Source organism: Puma concolor, chromosome B3 (assembly GCF_028749965.1).
Source record: "Puma concolor isolate L17-30 chromosome B3, mPumCon1.1.hap2, whole genome shotgun sequence".
Lineage (NCBI taxonomy): Eukaryota > Metazoa > Chordata > Mammalia > Carnivora > Felidae > Puma > Puma concolor.
In genome coordinates, this window is record NC_141672.1 from 137,696,581 (window position 1) to 137,703,689 (window position 7,109).

At 46.3% G+C, this 7,109-nt stretch overlaps 1 non-coding gene across 1 annotated transcript; it reads left to right on the forward strand.

The window, feature by feature from the left end:
* The first annotated feature begins 5,567 nt into the window (after positions 1-5,567).
* TRNAK-CUU (transfer RNA lysine (anticodon CUU)) lies at positions 5,568-5,640 on the forward strand. Its single transcript has one exon. It is a non-coding gene; the product is annotated as a tRNA-Lys (tRNA).
* The last annotated feature ends 1,469 nt before the right edge of the window (positions 5,641-7,109 follow it).

The window sequence follows — 7,109 nt, forward strand, 5'->3', positions numbered from 1 at the left end:
CCGGGCCCCGCCCGCCCCCGCCGCCATTGCCTCCCTTGCCGGCCGCACGTCCGCGCGCGCGACCAGTCCCGAGCGCAGCAGGGCGCGTGTGGGCGGGGCTGCCGGCGGCGCCCGCGCCTGTGCGGCCACGTTGCGCTTGGGTTCAACCGGGGTCACCTGTATCCTTGCACGCAGTTTGAACCGTAAGCGCTGTACAGTTGCATGGAGGGGTTTGGGTACGCGGTGCTCGGTGTACCTGAAGGCTTTGAAGCAGGAGCCCCCACCCCGGTGTTCGAATGTGTGTGTTCCAGACCCTGTTTGTCCCCGCGGTGGGGCCTCCGGCTCCCGTGTCCCAGGAGGTCCCCTGCCCTCCCCACGCCTCTCGCGCTTCCTTTCAATAGCGTGTGTTAAGATCGAGGCCGTGCATGTGGTGCATCTTGGCGTAATCTGCAAGCAGCCTTTGCGATGGGAGGTGTTCCATTTATTAAGAAAAACACTGAAGGTGAGAGAATGACTTGTGCCAGTGGCGCAACCTGTAGTTGTAATCACAAGCATCCGAGTTCCCGCTCCGCCAGGAGGCTCCCAAGGGACCCTGTGACCAGCAGCTCCTGCAGCATCAGGAGTTGGTTAGAGATGCACTTGCCGGGGCCTCCGCCAGACTTCCTAAATTGGAAACTGGGGGCTTGCTGGGGCCTCCGCCAGACTTCCTAAATTGGAAAGTGGGGGAGGCAGGAGACAGCCTGTGATTAACAAGCATCGAGTGTGAGGCACGCTAAAGACCCCTGAACTCCCAGGCATTTTAAGGGTAGGGGAAGGAAAACTCTGTTGAGGGCTGACTCCAGGCCACACTATGGCTAGGTATTTTCGTAAGTCTCTGATACAATCTTCCCTACCGCCCTTTTACGGGAGAGGAAACTAGCTCAGACTTTCCATGAGTGTAGAATGCTAACATTGGTATAAAATGGCCCAAGATTGATGTGTACCGTTTGCTTGTAACATATATGCGTAAAATATCCCTGGAAGGATATCAAAAAGTGATTTTTTTTTTTTTTTTTTTTTTTTACCTCCAAGAAAAGGAGGTAGGTTGCTGGGCGGGGATACTGAGTTGGGAACATTTTTCTTTAAATCTTTGTAGCTTTTGCATTTCAATCATATAAATCAGACCTATTCTGAATAAAATCAACAGTTAAGAATTATACTCAGAATAGTATTAAGAGCAGAAACCAGAATTTGAATTCAGGTCTGACTGGCTGCAGGTTATATTCCATGTGCCCTATTGACTACACATGAAAAACTTTTAAACGTAAAATGCTGTATACATTTGAGGTCTTGTTATTAATAATGAAATACTAATTTCTTAGAAACTTAGTTTCTGTTTTAAACCTTCAAACAGTGATCGTGCCTAATTGTTTTCTACGTGATACGTTATATGTCGCGTAACGTTGTTCTCGTTTTCATTACTAATCACGGCAGTAAAATGACCATAAAACAGACCATAAATGTAATGTGTAGCCTCGGAGGAATATTGATATAGAATTAATTGATAATTGCAAAGAGATTTGAGCCCCTTTACTGAAGATGAATGAGAAAAGGCAAAGTGCTCTTATATCCAAGACTGATCATTGTGAAAAATTTTATTGGTGTATTTATGTGTTTATTAGGTTCAGTTTACAATTACATATGTATAAATAATGCTGCTTATTTTTACGCAGATCAGTATCTAAAACATAGAAGTTCCTGGGTTGGGAGAGCGTCATTTATTCTGCTTCTCTTTGTTGGAAATTGCAAAGACAGTTCAGGGCTGTGTGACTTTTTAAAATTTTCAATTTAATTTTTTTAATGTTTATTTTTGAGAGAGAGACAGTGCTCAAGCAGAGGAGGGTCAGAGAGGGAGAGGGAGAGACACAGGATCCAAAGCAGGCTCCAGGCTCTGAGCTGTCAGCGCCGAGCCCACCGTGGGGCTCCAGCCTGTAAGCCGTGAGATCATGACCTGAGCTAAAGTCCGACATTTAACCTACCAAGCCAGCCAGGCACCCCAGGGCTGTGTGACTTCAGGCGTGTTTACTTAACCTTGCAGTGCTTCAGTGTGCTCGTGTGTTGAAACAGATCTTGAAAGTACTTGCCTCATAGGCTTGTTGTGAGAGTAAATTGAGTCATGGTGTATACTGCACTTGGAACAGTGTGTGGCACAGTCAATGTTAGATAAATTAAAAAAAATTTTTTTTAACGTTTATTTATTTTTGAGACACAGAGAGACAGAGCATGAACGGGGGAGGGTCAGAGAGAGAGGGAGACACAGAATCTGAAACAGGCTCCAGGCTCTGATCTGTCAGCACAGACCCCGACGTGGGGCTCGAACTCACGGACTGCGAGATCGTGACCTGAGCCGAAGTCAGACGCTTAGCCGACTGAGCCACCCAGGCGACCCAGATAAATTTTTTTTTAAGTTTATTTTTGAGATTGAGAGAGAGTGAGCCGGGGAGTGGCAAAGAGAGGGGGACGGAAGATCCGAAGTGGGTTCTGGGCCCTAACTCCCTAACCATGAAAGCATGACCTGAGCTGGATGCTCGACCCAACGGATGGAACCATCCAGGTGCCCCAATGTTAGATGAATTCTTAAAAAAAAAAAAAAAATATGAAGAAATAAAGTTTGATGACAGGATAAAGAGGTAGTGTTGTTTTGTGTCTAGAACTTTCTTGTTGGGTAGGGATTGTAAAGATTTGTGTTTATTTTAAACACTTGTTCCCAGTGGTAGCATTTGGTTCCTGAAATTAGGAAATTGACTCTCTGTAGTGTTTCTCCGAAAGCTTCACTGTCCAGTTCCTGGGCCCGCAAATCCTCACTGAGAGAAGAGTGGTTTTTCCATAGGTCAGTGGCTGGGAGTTGGCTGGTGAGAAGGTGCTTGTCTCTTGGTGACATCATGTTGGCAGCTTGTAATTGGCATGATGGGACTGTTTATGTCTCAGGAATAGGTAAAGCTACAAATCCAAGGCTTTTGCCCCTGGGGAACTGTTTGTTAAACATTTATCAGCACAGTGTGTTATCCTACAGCAGAAGCCCTGCTGGGAGAAGCCCCAAGAAGGATGTTGCTCCTCTTGGGTTGCTTCCTGTGATGATGTGCCTGGAGTCAGGAGTCCCATAGTGGCCTTGGGCTAAGATGTTTCAACAGTCCTAGTCTCTTAAGTTGTAAACTAGGGGTGAGTCACGAGTTTTTCCTGGTGAGTCTGTTCTGTATTGCACAAGCATTTCTGGGGCAAGGGGGAAACGGAGCAGCCCAGGGAGCTGTCTGCCCACCCCGCACTCCCTGGAAGAAACTTGCACTGCAAAGGAAGGGAGCTAAATGAGCAGAGGGGTCATGCTGGGAGGTGTCTGTGGCCCACTGTATTTGGGGAGTCAGGAACTCCAAAAACAACCCCCCTTTTTTAGGTATGGAATATTCTAGAAGGTCTCTCTCCTTGTGAGGGCTATAGCTAAAGTCAGTGAAAGAGGTTTGGCACAGTAGAGGAAGTCATTTGTTCGTTCATCCAACAAACCTGTAGTCAGTGCTCAGCTCAGTAGTTTTCACAGCTGGAATCACATGGGAAGCTTACAGATAGACTTCAGTTTAATCTACCAGGGTTTGGGTGTGTGGTACGCTGAATGATGGCCCCTCCCAGAAGACATCGTAATTTCCGGAACCTGTGAATGTTATCTCGTCTGGCAAAAAAATAAAAAAATAAAATATAACAGCAAGAAAACAAAAAAACCCTTGCAGATGTGATTAAGTTAAGGATCTCACGATGGGGAGATTTTGGATTGTCAAGGTGGACCCTACTTGTCATCACACATATCCCCATAAGCAGGAGACAGAAGAGCATATGACTACAGATGCGGAGATTGGAGTGACATGTTTACACTGTAAGGAATGCCAAAGAGTGCTGGTAACACCAGACGCAAAGAGAAAGGCGCGGAACAGCTTTTCCTTTAGAGCCTTCCGAGAGAGCACAGCCCTACCAACACCTTCTTTTTGGACTGCTAGCCTCCAGAACTTGGAGGGAACAAATTTCTGTTGCTCTAAGTCATCCAGTTTGTGGAATTTGTCACTGCTGCTCTAGGAAACCAGTTCAGGGTAGGACACGACTTGTTTTGAAGTGTCTTAGTGGCATTTTCCATATGACTTAGCAAATATCGGTTGTCCATGTTAGAGGTGGGTACTGATAAGTATCACAGAGGGTGATGTCTTGACTCAGTGGCTACTGTGCACTAACCAGAACCCTGTTCCCAATAGGCCTGGAGCCAAGGAATCCGTATTTTGCAAGCAAGCGAAAGCAAACCCACATGTGATTCTGAATCACGGGTATTTGCAAGTCCATCCTTCTGCTATGTATTATGATAGACATTAGAGATGCAAAGATAAATAGATACATTCCCTGTTCTCAAGGAGCCTACAGTCCAGCAAGGAATTAGATAATCCTAGTAGAGGCTTTTAAGCGTTAGTATTTGTTGAGCTGTTTCTTCATGCTAAGTGCTACACCTATACGCCGTCTCTCCCGATCTGCAGAACGATTCCAGGAGGAAGGTATTAATATCCCCTAAGAAAAGACAGTTTTAGCAGGTTAAGCAACTAGTTCACTTTTGCCCAGGTGGGAAGCAGGCAGGGTTGCCAGGGAAAATGCTGGCACAGGCATTTCAGGCATGAGCCATCGTGTGAGCCAAGGTAAAAAACATGCCTGTGGCAGAGAGCCAAGTCCTGCTGGGAACTGCCTGTTGTCTAGGGTGGCTGGAACACGGGGTGATGGCGGAGTGAGGCAGGAGATGAGGCAGAAAAGTGGGCACTTGTGCCCGCAGACTGGAGCAGGGACCTTGGTGCTGTAAGGTCCCCTTCAGCAGCCAGGAAGGAGGAGCCCAGGAACCTGGTGCGTGACCAGAGCAGTGCAGGGCGAGTGGGGCCTCTGTCTTCCTACATTTATGTCCCCAGCATTGCTGTGGCTTTCTACCCCTTAGGGTTGCTATGCCTGCCGGAAGGGAAGGCCTCTCAGCTGTCGGACTCTAAAATCCAAGGAATTGGGCTAAAGCTTCCAATTAGTCATCAGCAGTGTTTAAGTCATCAGCTGGTTTTTTAATTTCTTTAATTTTCTAAAACATTTATTTATGTTTATAAGAGAGAGACTGAGCACGAGCTTGGGGGAGGGGGAGCAGAGAGAGAAGGAGACAGAATCTGAAGCAGGCTCCGAGCTGTCAGCACAGAGCCTGACTGGGGCTCGAACCCACAGACTGTGAGATCATGACCTGAGCCGAAGTCAGACGCTTAACCGACTGAGCCACCCAGGCGCCCCAGTCATCAGCTGTTTTAAGGCAAAAACAAAAAACAACAAAAAAAATCCCCACTCCAACCCAAACCTTATATTTTATAGCAAATCCGAGAAGAAAATGGCATTATAGCATAAGCTTTGACCCTAGGGAAGAACAAATAGAAACACATCTCCACTAAACAAACAGAACCAGGTGCTGGCACTTTGCATATCTTCCCCCTCCAACCCCAGCAACTGTTTTTTAAAATAACTTATTGTTATGAAAAAATATATCTACAGAAGTAGAAAGTTGGGGTGCCTAGCTGGCTCAGTCGGTAAAGCATGAGACTCTTAATCTCAGGGTTGTGAGTTCGAGCCCCATACTGGGCATGGAGCCTACTTTAAAAAAAGAAGCAAAAAATACTGTTATGAACCCCCCATGCTTCCCTCAACCCACAATTCTTAGCCAGTAGTCAATCTGGTTTAATCTGTACTTGTGGTCCCCACCCGGTATTTCTTTGTTGTTAAACACTTTTTATTTAGATAATTTCAGGGCTATTGAAAAACTACAAGAATAGTCTCACAAACATCTGTATCAGCGATTAACCGATTTTTCCCACCTTCATTGAGGTGTAATTGACATATAACATTATGTAAGTTTGAGTTAGGTAATGTGTTGATTTGATAATATTGCAAAAGGACTATGGCCATAGCATTAACTTAGATTCACCAATTAACATTTAGCCACATTTGCTTTATCTTTTCCCCTCCCCCCCTTTTTTTAAAAAAGAGAGAGTGTTCAAACTGGGGGAGGGGCAGAGGAAAAGAGAATTCCAAGAAGGCTCCATGCTCAGCATGGACCCCACAACCCTGGGAGCATGACCTGAACAGAAATCAAGAGTCAGACACTCAACCGACTGAGCCAGCCCAGGTGCCCCTCTTCTCACTTTCTTTTTATTTATATGAGAATTGCAGAGCATTCCTATTTTAAAGTTCAGGAACCTAGGGTTTAGAGAGGTAAATAAGTAGGATGAGCAGTTTACTGGGACTGGAATGGAATCACATGCTAGTTGTAATCTTTTCTCCCCGTTTTGTTCTTTGTGGCTTTGATTCTTTTGAAACCTTCCCTTATCTGTATTTTGTCCTCTGCCTGCAGTTAGATTTTTTTTTTTTTTTTAAGATTTTAATTTTAAGTAATCTCTACATCCAAGGTGGGGCTCGAACCCACAACCCTGAGATCCAGAGTCACATGCCCCACCCACTGAGCCATCCAGGCCACCCTTGTAGTCAGGTTTCTTTTTTTTTTTTTTTTTTTAATTTTTTTTTTCAACGTTTATTTATTTTTTTGGGGGGGGACAGAGAGAGACAGAGCACGAACGGGGGAGGGGCAGAGAGAGAGGGAGACACAGAATCGGAAACAGGCTCCAGGCTCTGAGCCATCAGCCCAGAGCCTGACGCAGGGCTCGAACTCACGGACCGCGAGATCGTGACCTGGCTGAAGTCGGATGCTTAACCGACTGCGCCACCCAGGCGCCCCTGTAGTCAGGTTTCTAATGCTGCCTTCAGTGTCTCTTCCTTTCCTTTACCACTTGCTGGTCTTCATCCAGATGACCTCAATGCTTCTCCAGTCTTCACTCCATGGTGGTCTCATCCCTGCCCACCTGACTCTACATGGTTCTGTCTTTGAACTCTAGACTCAGATGTTCCTTTCCCTTCTGGATGTTTCTGCTAGATGTCCCAGAAACCCCTCATAGCGCCATCTAACACTGAGCTCATGTCTCCCCACTACCCAACCACTATTCAAGACCCTCCCCCCCGCCTCAGTTTCCCTTCCATCTCCTGTGCTGTCTGAACCGTCT